The 19529-nt window shown below is 37.8% G+C and overlaps 1 protein-coding gene and 2 pseudogenes across 4 annotated transcripts in view; 2 read left to right on the top strand and 1 right to left on the bottom strand.

The window, feature by feature from the left end:
- The window catches only part of LOC138922078 (cuticle collagen 34-like), a 222831-nt gene that overhangs the window by 167440 nt on the left and 35862 nt on the right, over positions 1-19529 (bottom strand). The window lies entirely within an intron of this gene.
- LOC138922063 (ligand-dependent nuclear receptor corepressor-like protein pseudogene) lies at positions 3661-8728 on the top strand (annotated as a pseudogene).
- LOC138922079 (large ribosomal subunit protein uL15m-like) lies at positions 10871-18194 on the top strand (annotated as a pseudogene).

The raw sequence follows: 19529 nt of genomic DNA on the forward strand, positions 1-19529 counted from the left end.
CTATTAGCTTTAGATATTTTTGTCATTCTAATGGGTGTAAGGTGATATCTCAGTGTAGTTTTCATTTGCATTTTCCTGATGATCAGCGATGATGAGCGTCTTTTCATGTGCCTATTAGCCATCTGTATATCTTCTTTGGAGAAATGTCTGTTCATGTCTCCAGCCCATTTTTTGATCGGGTTGTTTGATTTTTTTTGTTGTTGAGTTGTGAGAGTTCCTTATATATTATGGATATCAAGCCTTTGTCAGATATATGACTTGCAAATATTTTTTCCCAGTTAGTGGGTTGTTTTTTTTGTTTCAATCCTGTTTTCATGTGCCTTGAAGAAGCTCTTTAGTCTGATGAAGTCCCATTTGTTTACTCTTTCTGTTGTTTCCCTTCTCTGAAAAGACATGGTGTCCGAAAAGATCCTTTTAATACTGATGTCAGAGAGTGTACTTGCCTACGTTTTCTTCTAGAAGCCTTATGGTTTCAGGTCTCACCTTTAGGTCTTTGATCCATTTTGAGTTTATTTTAGTGAATGGTGAAAAAGAATGGTCAGTTTTCATTCTTTTACATGTGGCTTTCCAGTTTTCCCAGCACCATTTTTGGAAAAGACTTTCTTTTCTCCATTGTATGCACTCAGCTCCTTTGTCGAAGGTAAGCTGTCCATAGATGTGTGGTTTTATTTCTGGGCTTTCAATTCTATTCCATTGATCTGTTCACCTGTTTTTGTACCAGTACCATGCTGTTTTGATTACTGTAGCTTTGTAGTAAGTTTTGAAGTCAGGGATTGTGATGCCTCCCGTTTTGTTCTTTTTTCTCAGGATTGCTTTAGCAATTCGGGGTCTTTTGTGGCCCCATATAAATTTTAGGAGTCTTTGTTCTAATTCTGTAAAGAATGTCATTGGGATTCTGATGAGATAGCGTTGAATCTGTAGATTGCTTGAGGTAGAACGGACATTTTAACTATGTTTATTCTTCCAATCCATGTACATGGAATGTCTTTCCATCTCCTTATGTCGTCATCCAATTCTCTCAGAAAGGCCTTGCAATTTTCATTATATAGGTCCTTCACTTCCTTGGTTAAATTTACCCCGAGGTATTTTATTCTTTTTGTTGCGATTGTGAATGGTATTCAGTTAGCATAATATCTTCCGGGTCCATCTATGCTTTTACAAATGGTAGTATTTCCTTAATTTTTAAGTTTGAATAATGTTTAATTGTGTGTCTATCTCGCATTTTCCTCATTTTCTTTATCCACTTGACTATTGATGGACATTTGAGTTGTTTCTATATCTTGACTATTGTGAATAATGCTGCAATAAATGTGGGAGTGTAGATATCTCTTCACAATCCTAATTTCAAGTCTTTGCATATATACCGAGGAGTAGAATTGCAGGATCATGTGGTAGTCTATTTTAATGTGGTTTTTTTTGGTGAGGAAGATTGACCCTGAGCTAACACACCTGTTGCCAATCTTCCTCTTTTTGCTTGAGGAAGATTGTCGCTGAGCTAACATCTGTGCTAATCTTCCTCTACTGTATGTGGGATGCTTTCACAGTGTGGCTTGACGAATGGTGCTAGGTCCATGCCCAGGATCTGAACCTCCGAACCCCAGGTCGCCAAAGTGGAGCACACGAACTTAACCACTATGCCATCGGGTTGGCCCCAGTCTTCCTCTATTTTTTGTACGTGGGATGCCACCACAGAGTGGCTTGATGAATGGTGTGTCGGCCCACACCTGGGATCTGAACCCATGAAACCCCAGCCGCCAAAGTGGAGCGAATGAACTTCGCCACTATACCACCAGGCCAGCCTCTATTTTTAATTTTTCTTTTTTTTGAGGAAGACTGGCCCTAAGCTAACATCTGCTGCCAATCTTCCCCTTTGTGCTTGAGGAAGAGTGGCCTTGAACTAACGTCTGTGCCAATCTCCCTCTATTTTATATGTGGGTTGCTACCACAGCATGGCTTGACAAGCGGTGTATGTCTGCACCCGGGATCTGAACCTGCAAACCTGGGCTGCAGAAGCGGAGAGAGCTGAACTTAACCACTACACCACTGGGCCAGCCCCTACTTTTAATTTTTTGAGGAACCTCCATACTGTTTTCCATAGTGGCTGCACCATTTTACATTCCCATCGACAGTGTGCAAGGGTTCCAATTTCTCCACATCCTTGCCAACACTTGCCATTTTTTGTTTTTTGGTAATAGTCATCCTAACATTTGTGAGGTGATATCTCAATTGTGATTTTGATTTGCATTTCTTATCAGATTTGGCAATATGGAGGTTATTCATAGGAAAACGTATGAATCAAAGAGGAGGAAAAGAGAGTCCACGTAGAACTCTTTCAAGAAGTTTTGCTATGAAAGCAAGCAGAGAAATAGGCTCAGCTAGAGGGATTACGGGGTAAAGAAAAGTGGTGTTTTGTCTTTGTTTTTTTAAGATGAGCGATATTACAACATTTTTTATGATGAAGAGACCATCCAGCCTGAGGAGAGATTGATGATGCAGTAAAGAGAGGGGATAAGGAAAACAACTAAACCCCTAAGTGGGTAGCAGACATAGGAGTCCAGATCACAGCTGGAAAGACTGAAGATTAACAGAAGAAAAGCCACTTCCTTCTCTTTAATATGATGCAGAAGATAAATGCAGTTGTAGGAAGGATTGTACATTTAGTGGTGGGATGTGGGAGAAGTTCCCTATCTCGTGACTTTTTTCTGAAGTGTAAAGGAAAATCATTGGCCAAGAGAGAACATACAAAATAGTCATCGCGGAGAGCGAAAAAGTAAGTTTTCTAAAACCCTGGAAAAGGATGACCAGCTTAAGGTTTGTGATCAGGAATTTAAAGAAAGCTTGTCAACCTGAAAGCCAGTTCTTTGTGGCCAGGAAAGAGGGCAATAATGAAAAGTGTTCTAGAGAGAGCAAATACAGTGATTGTTGTAGCTTCTTATTTACCCTAAATGATCACTTAAAGTGTATAAGTACATTATAATCTATAACAATGTTAAAGAAAATATATAGCTAACAGAAGTTGGCAAGTAGAAGGAGCAAAGAAGTGTGAGAGGTTAGGTGTGTGAGTATCTTCATCTCGCACAGAGTGAGGAGCTAATGTATAATTTTGAAAGTTGAAAATCCAAAAAAACAGATGTTTGAAGTACTTACCTTATTTAAATTATACGGTTTATCATAAAATAACTAAAATACTAAGAGGAAATAGTTTAAATTATCTAAATCCTCACCTGTCATAAGTGAATCCACAATGTCAAAAATTGATAAAACAATTAGTGATTGAGATCCTTTAATTTATAAATATGGAGGCAGTCACCGGAAGAAATAAAAAACAAAGTGAAAAGTAATTGCCTGTGGAGAACTTTTGTCCCTCATTATTATTTTGTATGACTTGATTTTTTTCATAACAAATGTATGCGTTAGTATACTTTAATAAAATTAAAACAGAAACTATTTAACTGCGAATGAAGGCCTTGAAGTCAGGGCCAAGCTTTGATACAACTGGGTAGGTTTTGTCGAGGTGACATTTATTTCCAGCCCCTTCCCGTGCCCTCTGATTGGCTCTCTCGGAATTGGTTTTCTCCCAGTATCAAAGGGATTCACTGCCCTCCTGCCCCTGGCTTCCTCCCGCCTTCACTGAGGAAAAGCACATCTCTGGTTGTTTTCTGCTCCTCAACTTTGATCATTACAAAATGAGTCTATTCTTGGTCTCATTCTTAAAATGATTTGTTTTTGGCGCTCCGGGGCTCGCGCCCCTGCCTCGTGCCTGCGCCGCTCGTATGTAAATGAGGGCGCGTGACGCGGGACGCGGATGGACAAGGGAAGAGAGAGAGTGGCCGCTGCCCTCGCCGCCCGGTGCCGGAGCCCTCGGTGCGCGGCGGAGAGGAGAGGATGCCGGCGGGAACTCGACTCTTGGCGCCACCGTCTCATGCACTGTGTAGGTTTTGAGAGTATTTTAGAAGGGCTTTATGGACCACGGCTACGAACAGCCCTGAGTTTATTTGAAGGATTGTCTACCATCTCTTGATTCTTCACAGTCAACACCAACAGAGAAACTGTCATCTCAGGGCCAGTCCAACACTGAAAGACTGAATGCCAAGCAGAAAATTAGCTAAATGCACTCTTTCGAAAGAAAGACCTTCCTCAGAACTGTGATCCTAACATTCCCCTAGTTGCTCAGGAATTAATGAAAAAGATGATACGTCAGTTTGCAATTGAGTATATTTCAAAAAGTGGTAAAATTCAAGAGAATAGAAATGGTTCAATTGGACCAAGTCTAATATGTAAAAGTATTCAAATGAATCAAGCAGAAAACTCCCTTCAGGAAGAACAGGAAGGCCCCTTAGACCTCACTGTGAATCGAATGCAAGAACAAAATACTCAGCAAGGGGATGGAGTGTTAGATCTCTCTACAAAGAAAACCAGCATAAAATCTGAAGAGTCGTCCGTATGCGATCCTTCTTCTGAAAATTCAATGGCTGGGAGACTACAGAGAAACAGAGAGGACTATGTGGAGAGAAGTGCTGAGTTTGCAGATGGTTTGCTCTCAAAAGCTTTGAAAGACATTCAGTCTGGAGCACTGGACAGAAATAAAGCAGGCATACCTCAAAAAACTTTACTTCTCCACTTAGAAGCCTTACCAGCAGGGAAGCCTGCATCTTTTAAAAACAAAGCTCGAGATTTCAGTGATAGTTACTCATATAAAGACAGTAAAGAAACTTGTGCAGTGCTGCATAAAGTAGCCCTGTGGGCAAGAGCTCAAGCAGAGCGCACAGAAAAAAGTAAACTCAATCTAATTTAAAGAAAAAAATGAAAGCCTACAATATGAAACTTCACGTCCTACTGTACAGTTAAAAATTCCTCAACTACGAGTAAGTTCTGTTTCAAAACCACAACCTGATGGTCCTGGTCTGCTGGATGTTATGTATCAAGTTTCCAAAACCTCTCCAGTCCTAGAAGGATCAGCTCTCCAAAAACTGAAAAATATACTCCCTAAACAGAAGAAAATAGAATGTTCTGGGCCCGTAACTCACTCAAGTGTTGACTCTTACTTTCTACCCGGGGACCTCTCTCCTTTGTGTCTTAATTCTAAAAATGGAACAGTTGATGGAACCTCTGAAAATACTGAAGATGGATTGGATCGAAAAGATAATAAGCAGCCCAGGAAAAAACGTGGCCGTTATCGGCAGTATGATCATGAAATAATGGAAGAGGCTATTGCAATGGTAATGAGTGGCAAAATGAGTGCTTCCAAAGCACAAGGAATTTATGGGGTACCTCACGGCACTTTAGAATACAAGGTAAAAGAAAGATCTGGAACACTGAAGACTCCTCCTCCGAAGAAACTCCGAGTACCAGACACTGGGTTATATAATATGACAGATTCAGGGACTGGCAGCTGCAAAAACAGCAGCAAGCCTGTGTAGATTACTTGTTAGGAAAATGTTTGTACGTGTGTTTGTGTGTGTGTGTGTATGTGCACAGGTGTGTGTTTGTGTGTCTATATACACACACGTGGGAATTACAGATGCTCACTCTGACAGGAGACATGAAATTTTGCAGTTGAAAAACCACTTACATGCCTTTTGAAAAAAAGTTTTATTCAGGGTTTTCACTGTGGACAGAATTATATAGTTGCTTACTTAATTCTGATAGTTTGTATTTAATCCTTGTATAAATAGGTGAAAAAGATTGAGGTTTTCTTTAGTAGTCAATAGCATAAAGCGTTGTGGGAAAACAAGTAATTGTCAAGTGAAACATTTTTATAGGTGAAAGACCACCCCAGCCATTCAGTTAAACCATCTTATAATGGAAATATGATATTAATAGTTTTTAAACATTTTTACCTAACATACTTAGAGTTACTGTAAGTACGTCAACCAACCAATCAGAGTTTAAATACGCAGCTATCTCCATACTAAGAAAAATTAATATATACAGTATTAGGACACTACAGTGCATTCTATGAAATATGAAATGCACTCAAGTGCATCCACCAGGAATAGACAAGAAAACCTTAAATGATATGTATAATGAAATTTAATATTTATCATTTAACAGTTGTTGTAGCAGGAAGTTGGGGTTTATAAGGTATACACTTTTTGAAAAAAACTGACACATTGTTAACCCCAGGAGCTATAAAATCCTTTAATATAAGATGGAATACTAAGAACAAAAAGTAATTTAAATTTAATTATTAAAATAATTTAATTTTGTTTTTCATTTGAAAAATAAGCTAATGTGTAAGATTAGAAAAGAAAGTTGGAATGCAACTTAGAGCATGTTTATAATGGGCACAGAAAAAGCTTGAGAATGATCATTTTGGTTTAAATGTGCTGGTTGGTTGATGTTATGACTACTTTAAATTTTAAGGATTGTGATAGACTCCTACTATTGAAAAACCTCAGTGTAACTTTAATATATTTGCTGCTGTGACATTTCAAAACATTTTCAGTTTATCAAAAATGAATTACAGATTTCATTTTGGTGGGCGATACATTATCGTTTTGCTAATAACCAAATTTGCAGTTTGTTCAGGGTCTTAAATGGATTTACAAATATTTAACACTGAAGCTGTTTTGAACTTTCAGTAATGTAAACTCTACTAATTGGGCAGTTAGAAGCTGGGCAGTGCATTTTAACTTTTACTAGCCTCATAAAAGAGACCAGTAATTTTTATATAGCAGTTTTAAAATGTGGTTCAGAGTATCCATGTTGGATTTATGGAGTATGCCGTTTTAGTGGTAAAATGTTATAAAGCATGTGCCTCCATATAAAGATTGGGGATTTGCTTCATATGTTCACAGTTCTCCGAGTGCCCCTTTGCTCTGTTAAAAGTCAGGTTCTGATCATTTTTCTAAGCCAGTTTTCCTAAGTCCAAAAGGAATACTTAAAGCTGAATTTAAAAAATAAGTGCACCTTGTCAAATACTTGTGTTTTTACACTTGTGTTTGTGTGTATCTAATAATCACATATACATGTAATACTAAAGAGATTTTCAGCTATTACATTGAAAAACTGCTTACATATGTATAAGGAAACTGAAGAGAGGGAAATACACAACCAAGTAGATATTTGGTCTCTTCGATCTATACTGAACCCTCTTCAGCAATTAATGTTACCTGCATGCTAGGGTATGAATCCTCTCGCTCTTTTTTATTCCCCCAAGAAAGTATACATAATAGATTGCAAAACAGCAGATGTCAGGGTCATCTTTCTTTTTAAAGAATTAAGCCATATTTTGTGAGGGCCAGAACTTGGATGATTTAATGTATTTCCCCTCCCCGCCCCCCGCGCCCCCAGTGAAAAGCAAAGTTAATGTTTCAACACAATTTTATTGACCTCTTTATACAGAATTTTACTTGCAAAAATTTGGGGGCTTGAAGGCATTACATAATATTTATATTGTATTGAGCTTTTTTATTCCTCACACTATATTTACATTAATAAATTGATTGAGAAGTTTATAGTAAAGGGATACTTACAGAACACTTTTATATCATTTAAAAGATGACCTGACCAAAAACTTGACAGGATTCATAAAATCAGGGATCATTTTGCTATTGACTTCACAGTGCTCAGTAGTTTTATAGGTAATATTATAGTTAATTTGCCGCGTTTTAGTACTTGTATTATTTATTTTTGGTCAGAAATAGTAAATTAAATATTTTTTGATAGTTTGTAGGTAATGATCAACTCCTAACTTTTAAGATTTTTTTATTTTTTCCTTTTTCTCCCCAAAGCCCCCCGGTACATAGTTGTATATTCTTCGTTGTGTGTTCTTCTAGTTGTGGCATGTGGGACGCTGCCTCAGCGTGGTCTGATGAGCAGTGCCATGTCCGCGCCCAGGATTCGAACTAACGAAACACTGGGTCGCCTGCAGCGGAGCGCGCGAACTTAACCACTCGGCCACGGGGCCAGCCCCCAACTCCTAACTTTTAAAAGAAACAAAATGTTTCTAGTTACTGAGTTCACTTTTGATCATACAAACTTGGAAAGGCAGGGAAATTTATGGCTTCCCCTTCCCCCCAGTGATTCCATTAAGATATTCTCTATGTTAAACTTTCAAAGTACTTTATAAATTTAGTTACCAGTTATTACTTATTAATTGACAATTTTCTGAAAAATCCAGTTTCAGCAGACTTTTAATGAAGGTGAAAGCAACCATTATGTGCTTTCTACTTATTTGAATGTTCCTCAAGTATTTTATATTTTAAAAAAAAAAGAAGGAAAAGAAAAAACGGTGCCTCTGTTTTTAGAAAACTACTGCTCAGTAAAGTTGTTTAAACCATTTCTGGTAGCTAATGATAATTTTATATTAAATTGTATACTAACTTTAGTGAGACTGATTTTTTTAGTTGTTTACAGTACAAATACTTGTATTTGTTTTTTAATTGCAGTATTTCCATTGTCACAGTAATTTAGTAAAACTCTGGCTGCCTTGATTTTGACAGATTTTGTTAATATAAACTGATTGTTAGGCAATTAGTTATATTTATGCATAAATCAATTGCTCTATGATTCATGAATTATTTATTACAATATTTTCTAATGAATTCATGTATCTGTCTTGTGTTGTACTGTAATTCTGTTCCTACTTTGTGTTGTTATATATCTAAATCTGATTGTATGAATTTTAATTGTTCAGTTAACGTGTTTCTAGGTTGTAATTTGTAGTAAAGCTCTTCAGTGCTTTTGCACTTAAATTTAAAAAATAAATAAAAAATAAAAATGATTTGGTTTTGGCTCATGGTAAAAATCAGTAATAATCTAATAACTGAAATTCCCTTCCTCCTCCTGTTCCCATCCCTGCCAAATATTATTTAATGTGTGATCTCATTTAGGGAGATTAGATGGGAGAGTTTTATATGCATGTTTTTGTTTTTTAATCTCAGAAACAGAGGGTTAAATTGATCAGATGCTTCACTGCACGGTGTATTAGTATTACGGTTCATACCAAGTACCTCATGTGATAAATTTATCCCCTTTTATTTTCATCCCCCTCTCTCATTCTCTACCCACCTTGAGAATTTTAACTCTAAATAATGAGCTCAAAAGAATTCATCTCTGTTGGCAGACTGTTAAGGCACTGGGATAGGTAGGGGAAAATTATTTGGGAGTGTGTGAGAAAGAGGCCTTCCCAAGGAACTTCAAATTACACCATCTTTACAGGGCTTGTTTTATTCTTTTTACGTAATGATTCAGTAGTCACTATCAACTGGGACTGGAATTAGGATGGACTTTAAATCTCTTGTTGAGATGTTTTCTTATGGCAAGGTCTCATTAACATCATTTAAACAGAGTATAGCACAACACCCCAAGCAGGTGGGTGCTTAGTAAGTATTATCATGCAGTGATAATGATGATGTAAAACTATAGGCTTCAGGTAAGGGTTGATGACTTATTCACCACACACCTTAAACTACATTCTTAAAACACAGATGAAACTCATTAAATTATTTTGACAGTTTTATATGCTTCATCAACATGTTGGATATGGGATAAACAAACGGCCTACAATTAACTACAAACAATTATTTCCACTATTATTAACGGATGTTCACCAATAGCATTATATAACCTACACAACAAAGAGCATCTACTTGCAAGAAATGCAGCACATTGTTTTTTATTTCCTGTATCTCATTTATTCAATACACATTTTTTCCATGAGAAACATTATTGGTGTTAACACTCATCCAAAAGTTCATTACTTAATGCAAACGATTTTCTAGGTAGAGAAAAAAATTGTATATATTTCTGTAGATGAGGGCACATTTTGCAACATATTTTGTAATTTTCCTCTCAGAAGTATGAAAATTCTAAAGAAAAGATTATGAAATATATTGAAGTGAAACCTCTTAAAGGCAGGAACTAGCTTATTTTTTTTCAGTATTTTCTTTTGTACTTCTAAATAGAGTCTGGACTTTATCTTCACATTGTTTTATAGAACTCATATATCTGTATTTTTCTTGAATTTGCATTATTAGGTCCACAAGAGACGTACTTTTTTTTTTTAACTTTTATAAAATACTCAATTTGGGAAAGTCTGTCCTACTCGATTTCAAACAACGTGGGAGCGAGATCTTGTTTGACTTCATCCACGTATATTTTTCAGTAACAGGTTTCAGTGTCTTGCTCATAAATATTGCTTAAATAAAGCATGAATGCAAATTTTTCTTTCTGTAGTATTTTATACTTGTTTTAAAATAAGTTGAAAAGGGTTTAATTAAACATAGAAGTAGCTCCCCTCCAAAAATTTCTCTCCTTCACTATTTGTGATCACTAAGAGGAACCAGAAAGAAAACTCCCCAGCGAGACAAGTGAAATATAAAAAGAATAAGAGAAAGAAAAAGAAAGGAACCTTGTTTTCTATACCACATTCACTTAAGACAAAAATAGGGAAGCTATTTTTTAGCTTGAAAATAATGTTATGTGTTCTATGCTGCAGATATTCAATTTTATATCCTAGGAAACACTACTGTTCTACTAGGAGGCAGTGTAAGTGTGAGTCCTGGCTCTGCCGCTTGTTGTGAGACCTTGGTCAAGCTACCCGACCTTGCCAACCCTTACCGTCCCGGTCCGTAAAAGGTAGTAACATCTACCTCCACAAGCTATTGATCGAATAAGGCTGACAACACAGCGATGACACGTGCCAAGCGCTCCTATGGCACCTGTCATCACGAGCAGCTCAGTGAAGTTCGTATCTCAGCGACTCGGTGGGTCAATGCAGTACACGTAGAAGCACACTGATGGGAATGCGTAGGTTGAATTTCATTACACAGGTTAGTATTAGCCAGGCATTTTACTAGCTGGACTCTGAGTATTGTTTAATCTCACTGTGTTTGATTAGCCAAATTCAAAATTAGTAATTCTGCGCTCAGGTTATCTCATTCTCCACGGCGCGGTCAGAGAAGACGCTGCCTCTTGAGGACCGCAGACCGCAGCGTTTGCAGTGCGCGTTTGCTGTGGCGGAAGAGAACACCGGACGTTCAAGCCCGGGCTCAAGCCACGATCTCTCAAACCATGAAGACATCCGCAGCGAATTTACAAAAAAAAAAAAGGCAGAGCAACACCGACATGTCAGTCTTCTAAAGCTTCCGAAGCCGCTGCCGGATTCCAGGGCGCTGGCGCGCTCGCGGCACTGCGACAGGGGCGGGGCCGCAGCCGTAAAGCAGCGCCCCAGACCACGTGGGCTCCGACGCGGCCCGGTGCCCTTGGAGGCTCTTCCTGGGGGGGTCATGGCAGGTTCGGTGCAGGGCAGTGGGTCCAGGGCTCTGGACCTGCTCCGGACCCTGCCCCGGGTTAGCCTGGCCAACTTAAAGCCGAATCCGGGCTCCAGGAAACTGGTAAGTGGCTGGTGGCGTTGCGGGCAAGCGCTGGCGCACGGGGCGATGGAAGCGGCCCTGCACTGCCCGCGCTTTCCGGGGACTGCTTACTCCAGAGGGTATTGGGATGGAGGTAGGGTTTCTGAGTCCCTGTTCTCCTTAACTGCAGAGGAAAATCTTCTCGCGTGGTGTCAACTCGTAATACGGTTTATGCTTAAAAGCATAATTATGCTAGGGCGTAGGAGCGAAGTCGCACTGCAAAATGATTGTCCCGTTCAAAATTGGAATTAAAATGAAGGACTTTTCCAGTATAGCTTCATGGGAAAGAGTTGAATTGATTTATTCCGTTAGATGTCTCTTCAAATCACTAAATACAGCCAGAAAAGCTGTTAGGTGACGTACTGTAATTTTGAAAATCAGTTCGTTGCCTTCGTGAAGTGACAGGAAGTAAATTAAGAAAAATGTTTTCTTTATAAATTAATCTTTAAATAAAATAATGTATGGGTAGCAATGACATATTTACAATTCCAAAATAGAATTTCTTAACTATCATGTAAGCTTTGTTTGTTGTGGATGTTTAACTCTAGGTTTTTTTCCGTTCGAGCCTGTTGTAGAACCCTTATCCCCATCCCATCCTTGGAAGTTTGCCTTTGAAACACAGCTTGCACTTTGGTTGCAAGAATTAGGTACATCTTCAGAGGCAAAGATGCTGATTTAGAGTGTTTGGACGCTAGAGCAGCTAGGACAGTGCTTGGCACAAGGTAGTGTTAGCTAGTACTGGTTGGTTGGATGAATAAATGGTGTAACAAAAAATATACAACGAAAAGATGAGATACAGTTTATAAAAAGGCATCTGTAGATCATAAAACTTTGTTCTTTCCTTTAGGAAAGACGACCGAGGGGGCGGAGAAGAGGTAGAAGATGTGGCAGAGGCGACAGATAAAGGAGAACGACAGAGAGGAACCCGGCCCCGACTGGGCTTTGAGGGAGGCCAGACTCCATTTTACATACAAATCCCAAAATACGGGTTTAATGAAGGACATAGGTAGGTTGTTCTGCTTTTTAAAGTAGAAAGCCCTGTTTTTCGCTGAGAATCACCTAAAAAATAGCTTGGTAGAAATTGATAGTCACTTTGAAGCAAACTTTTGCCCCTGTTCCTCTGAAGCATCTTTAGTCGTGCAATTAGTTTGGAATAGCAGGGAAAAAAGCCCAGACATTGAGCCTGCAAAATGGAGATAATGATGCCTGCTCTCCTGGTTGTTTAGAGGCTTAGCAATAATATATATAAAAACCTGGCTCATTGTGATTACCCAATAAATGACAACTACGATGGTTACTTTGAGTTCCATTAATGCATAATTCAGATAGTGGGTTAAATTTTCCCCAAATTTGTTTGTTGATTTGTGTAAATGAGTGAAGTAAAATGCTTAAGAGGCAAAGTATTTTTAGCAAAATAAAGGAAATACTGGTTTTGTGTCGTTACCAAAAATCAAGCAGTATAACGTTTCTGTTGTAGTCAGGAGGGTCTTATTTTGTTACCATCTAAATTGTTGGAGGAAAATAGAGAACAAAACTTTTAAGTTGATTTGGAGAACTTAAGAGGAAGAGAGTTGAGTTTTCCAACTGTTACTTTCTTGTTTTGTAGCTTCAGACGCCGGTATCAGCCTTTGAGTCTCAACAGGCTGCAGTGTCTTATTGATTTGGGTCGAGTTGATCCTACTCAGCCTATTGACTTAACCCAGCTTGTCAATGGGAGAGGTGTGACCATCCAGCCATATAAAAGGGATTATGGTGTCCAGCTGGTAGAGGAGGTAAGTCTGGATTAGTATTTTTGGAGTTAGATAGGAGGCTATTTCTGATTTTCATATAATCTATACTCTGCCTCCTTTGTTTTTATCCCTTTTGAATTGTTATAACCATTACATAGTGGTGATTGTGTTTATACTCAGTTGTGGTTTTAGAAAGCCAGCATGATCACGTCGAGGGGCCTCTGTTCCCATGGTCCGGGAATGCTCTTCTCCCGTGTGTCCGTTCAGCTTGTTCCCTCCCTCCCTTTGGTTCTCTGTTCAGATCTGATAATATCAGAAAGGTCTTTTTTGATTTTCTTTTATAAAGGAACACTCAGCCCCCACCCGCTTCCCCCACAGTCGTACTCTGTCTGCATTACTCTGCCCGAAGTATTTTTTCTTTGAATATATGAACACCTGACATTTATTACTAAGTAATGCATTTATTTTTCACTGTCTTCCTCAGTGTGATGTAAGTTCTTTGAGAGCAGGTACTGTGATTCATTCCTATGTTTGCAATATTGGAAATATTGGCTCATGATAATAACTCAGTATTTATGGAAGAAAGGGATCAAATCCAATTCTAATCGCAGTAAAGGACTTTTCTATTTATAGACATTGGCCAGGCATTTCATAAGCAAATAAACGTGTTGTTAATTAACTGCTCCTCCTCCTTGTTGTCAGTAATGTAACTGTGTGAGTAACTTAGTGTCCACTAGAGGGAGGCATATGTTTATGGAAAAACCTTTTAGATTCCTTTGAAAAAGTAAACCTTACGGATAAAGGATTTTCAAATAAGATGATTTGAAGATAGATTACCAAATATGCGATTAAGTCTCAGTATCCTACTCTGGGTGTATAAGGGAATGCACATGTAAATTGACATGGAAAAATCCGTGACCTCTTCAGCTGTTAAACTGCGCATCCCAGCAACTCACAGGTATGTGTCTATTAAACTAACAAAAATAATCCTGAAAACGACACCAGGGCAGTGGTTGTGTAAGTACAGTTCCACATCGTTTACAGCGCTGTAAATTGATTTCAGATTTGTAGTAAATAGTGGATAATAAGACTTTCTGATCCTTCAGCATAAAATTACCAATTTGGAAAGACATGTTTTCAAGGAAAAACAAAATAAACCTAACTGATAGAAAGACATTCCTAAAAATGCTTTTATAATACTTAAAATACTGCAACTAACCCCAGTGTCCAAGGATGGGGAGTGGTCAAGCAATCTATGGAATAGTAATTAAAAATCACAAATTATAGGGGCTGGCCCTGTGGCCTAGTGGTTAAGTTTGGCGCCCTCCCCTTTTGTGGCCTGGGTTCAGTTCCTGGGTACAGACCCACACCACTCGTCGACGGCCATGCTCTGGCAGCAACCCGCAGACAAAATAGAGAAAGACGGGCAACAGATGTTAGCTCAGGGTGAATCTTCCTCAGCAGAAAAAAAAAAAAAAATCACAAATAATATGGCAAGACCTTACTTTATTGAGTCAAACGTACCATAATTATTAAAATGCAGGTCGGTATCATAGATGGAAAAAGTGTATCTTAGAATTGCTGGAATATTTTTTAAATATATTAAAGGTTCATAATTAATAAAAGGAACTTGATTGGGAGCCAGCTTGTTTCAACCACACCAAAATAGGAAAAAATTCTTATCACTACAAAAAGAATGGTAATGATGCCATCTTTTTATTTTTGTCAGAATCTGTTTTGAAATTAAAATATAGCACATCCTAACTAAAGTGATCAAAAGTAGAACTTAAAAAAGTTCAGGACTACATTTTTCAGTGTTGACCATGGTAGGGAAAGGTAAACTTATTTTCTGTCAGTTTAGAGGCTGTAGTAAAGTCAATAATGAATGCAAAGTGAATTTCTGTTGTCCTTTGCTCCCTTTTTTCTTAGAGGGGGTGACCCCTCCAAAGCTCAGATATTTTATTCTTTCGCTGATTCTAGCCCACTCGTGCCCCTCTTTAACCTTCTCTTGGCCTCTTGCTTGTTAAGGGATAGGAAGATAAGTCATGATCTGTATCCTACAGCATAATGTTGTGGTTAAGAACACATACTGTGGCTGGACTGTCTGGGTTAGAATCCTAGCTTTGTGATTTTGGGCAAGGTATTTAACCTATCTGTGCTTCAGTTTCCCCATCTGTGAAGTTGGTTTAGCAATAATCCTGTCATAGGGTTGTTATGAGGGTTAAACAGCCAACTATTACCGAAGTACTGGGAATGGGTGCTTATATTGGTGTCTACGAAATACATCAAGTGAAAATATAGTCATCTCTGCTCACAGGGAAGGAAAATTGGTAAAAGAAGGGGGCCTAGAAAATGTAAAAGAATTTGATGTTATTTGATAGGACCTGGAAGCAGAAGTCTTTGAAGTAGGAATTGCTGTTACATTGTGGGCATTTTGGAGGAGGAAACACAGTGTAAAAAGGAAGCTTGCCATAGTTAATTTACTTTTAGCCAAGCTAGCTACTCACAGACTATTTTGACGTGTTACAGGGTGCTGATACCTTTAAGGCGAAAGTTAATATTGAAGTACAGTTGGCTTCGGAACTAGCCATTGCTGCAATCGAAGAGAGTGGTGGTGTCGTTACTACAGCCTTCTGTGATCCCAGAAGTCTGGGTAAGCTTGCTCCGCAGTCATTTTCTTCTCTCCCTCTTTGTCTCATGCTGGCTGCATGTGAGGATTGTAAAAGTCCTCATGGCTGTTTGACTTGCCGTTTGGACACCTCTGTTTTCTGTTTCAGGATTTCTTATTAGTGCTGTGGCTGGTGGGGCTCTGTCCTCTGATAGACCTCAGCCAGTAGGTCATAAAAAGGTTTTGTTTTTGTTTTTGAACACAGGGCTTAAATACAATGTTACCTATGTGTAGAAACTCACTAATGGTTGGTAACCCAGGAGTAACTCTGACTTTCAAGATACAAACTTTTGAAAATTAAGCATTTCCATTTGTTTACTTAAAACAAGCTTATTTAATTAAAAGAGTTCTTGGAATTAAGTTCTCATCTTGGTCATATTTAAAAATTAATGATTATAAAATACCATTATTAAAAGAAAACCATCATGTAAATAAAATAGTCAACATTTGCCTTTCTCTTTTTTTAATTTAAAAATTGTTTTAGAAATTCTATGCAAACCTGTTCCATTCTTTCTGCGTGGACAACCCATTCCAAAACGAATGCTTGCACCTGAAGCACTGGTGCCGTATTATACTGATGCAAAGAATCGTGGTGACCTGGCGGATCCGGCCAAATTTCCTGAAGCAAGACTTGAACTCGCCCAGAAGTATGGTTATATTTTACCTGACGTTACTAAAGATGAACTCTTCAAAGTTACTACTCGAAAGGACCCAAGGCAGATTTTCTTTGGTCTTGCTCCTGGACGGGTGGTGAATATGGCAGATAAGAAAATCCTGAAACCTACAGAGGAGAATGTCCTCAAGTATTACAGCTCATGAATTCCCTTCCAAGAAAGCAGAGTTGGAAAAGAGGACTGGAAAAGGAGGCCATGCGATAAAACAAAGAATTGGTGCGGTCACTGTGTTTGAGTGATGTCTACGACCTGGCTCTCAATAATACTTTCATCTTGGTCATTGTATTATTTCTTATCATAGTCATTGTCAAGGAAAGTCTGCCTAGCAATGGCTTAAACAAATTAGTTTTTTTCTTATTTTTTATCACCTAAGAAGAATTGGTAGTGACGGTAATAGCCATAGCAGTTCAATAATCTTGCAGTTTCTGTATCTGCAATTCTCATGGCCTCTCCCCAAGACCCTAAGATGATCACCATGGCTCCAGTAAGAATAACCTTAAAGGGCAGGAAGAAGCGGGGAGAATGGTTCAAGCTATAGCTGCCCTGTTCATAAGGAAGCAAAAGTTTTCTCATGACCACCCCTTGCAGACTTTCATATACATCTTATTATCCATAGCTGTGTCATTTGATTCCCTCTAAGGGCAATGAGGCTGACGCACTGAGACTTAACTATGCCTGCCTCTACAGTTGGTAGATGGGAGAGGCAGAACATCCTTGGGGATGGAAATTGATTAGCCAACCACTAAGGACTGCCAACGTCATCAAAAAAGTTATTCATTCAGTATATATTTGTTGAATGTCAAGTATTCTAGGTTCTATTTAAATAACATAATATACATATATTTTATAGGGTACTTGATATTTACAAAATATATTTTTATAAATATAAAATAATTAAAAATACTTTAGAAAAGGTGCACTACTTCAAAAAAAGATCATAATAGAAGTTTTCAATGTACATTTTTTAAAATGTGCTTTCAAAAACTGTACCTAGGCATTCTGGAAAATGTAATGAAAACAGGTATTGCAGTTTGAATGGTACTACGCTAGAAAACAGAAGTAAATAGTTGTAGCAAAAACTTGTAGATATAAAGATGTTTCTGTGAGAACATAAAGGGCTGATGTACCCATAATGCACATGACAGAGGGTTTAACAATGTGCTGCCAGGCACCGTAGCTTTTATATACTCGTTGATCCGTTGCTGCTGCTATTAAGTTGGTTTTTCTTACTAACGCAATAGGATAGACTTAGGGTAGATGATAATAACACATTGTGTTCTGTGAGAAAATATTGGGCCGTGGAAAAGAGAAAATTAAAAGGGGCGATTTAATTTTGAAGTTACATATATGATCCTGAAAGAGATAGAGAAACAACAGGAATAGTATTATCTTATAATAGCACATCTATTTATTTGGTAAATTTAAGACAACTGTTTAATAGTATCTTTATTATGTTCAAGATTATCATTATTATGTTTAAGATATTATTATTATGTTTTTAAGACATAATTTTCACTCTGAGCTCATTAGTAACAGTATAACAAAAGTTGAGGCAAATTCATTTTTGTTTTCAATCTGAAAAAAGTCACTTTTGGAAGTTTCAAGAATGGAAAAAGTGCTATAAATGTGTTTCATTAAATTGTTCTTTTAAAAATGTATTTTGAAAGTCTACAACAATGTATGAACACACCATTTTACTATTAATTTCTTCTCCTGTACATATCCGTGAGACCAGAATAAAAATGGACTATTTTCCTGGCTAGATATGCATTTATTTCATAAAGGAGCTCCTAATTGCGGAAATACTTGGGTGAAACCATCATCTCCATTCTCTGGATCCATTCCCAACGTCAGATGGAGAGACGAATGTGACTGGATTTCACCTGTTCAGCTTGTAACCCCAACCTTTGTCTCCACTTGGAATAAAGTTGTGTACTTTCGCTATCAAAAGGAACTTCCCATTCACCATCTAGCCCTTCAGCAGTCCCCTAAGCACTAAAAATAGAAGTAAGACTAAACGGGTGAAATTAATTTTAATGATTTGTTTTACTTAAGCCAGTATTTCCAAGTATTGTCATTTCAATGTGTACGTAGTGTACACTTAGTAATGAGATATTTGATCTTCTTTTTTTGTACTAAGTTTTCAAAATCTGGCTTTTACAGCCTATCTCAATTCAGACTATCTGCATTTCAAGTGTTCAATAGCCACATGTGGCTAATGGCTACTGTGTTGGACAGTCCAACTCCAGAGTATCTGGGATTTAGCTACTCTGTTTCCAGTTGACTAAAGCAGCACAGCTACCGTGACAATCAAGTTCGGTGGTGGGTTAAAATAGTTCTATATGAATTGATGTGCATAATGAAGATGCATGCCTAATTAAAATACAAAACCACCTCCCCTTGGAGAGAAATCAAGCAGGTACCATAAGCCAAAACATAGACCACACATCAGAAAATATTTAGATAATCATCACAAATCTGCTTTTAATTTTGAAATATTTGAAACATAACCAGCCAATATTAGAAGACTAACAGAAAATATTTGAAGTAATCCAATAGTACAAAATAGAGGCAATAAAAGTTATGAGTATTTAATAAATGTTGTGTTTAATAACATGGATAATATAGCCATGAAGTATCTTTAAGTAAAAAGAGTTAGAAGACACTGTGTCTGATATTACTTCATTTTGGTAAAATAAAAACATTTATCATTATTTGAACAAATACATAGTAAAAAACATTGAAAATGCTTATTTATGTTTTCTAAAGGCACCATTTTTTGTTCATAACAAAAAATAAAATAAGGCATGGCACTGTGCATGAGTAGCTAATCTGAAAAACCTTCCACTGTAAACGCCTGGATATGCAAGACAAATTATATCAAGCATTCTTGTACCTGCAAAATTGAGGTCATATAAAGGAAAGCACAATGCCTCGTTTTCCACAAAGGAGGAGGAGTTCAGAACAAGCTCAATGAGCATCCAGTGCTGAGGCTGGTGGACCGCTTCCCTAAGTTGATGGGTATGGGAGGATGGGTGGGGAGCTTCTCTAGAACCTAGAGGATTGGGTTTTACTATCCCTACTGGAAGAGGAACTC

This window comes from Equus caballus, unplaced genomic scaffold, assembly GCF_041296265.1.
Source record: "Equus caballus isolate H_3958 breed thoroughbred unplaced genomic scaffold, TB-T2T haplotype2-0000448, whole genome shotgun sequence".
In the NCBI taxonomy this organism is placed as follows: Eukaryota; Metazoa; Chordata; class Mammalia; order Perissodactyla; family Equidae; genus Equus; species Equus caballus.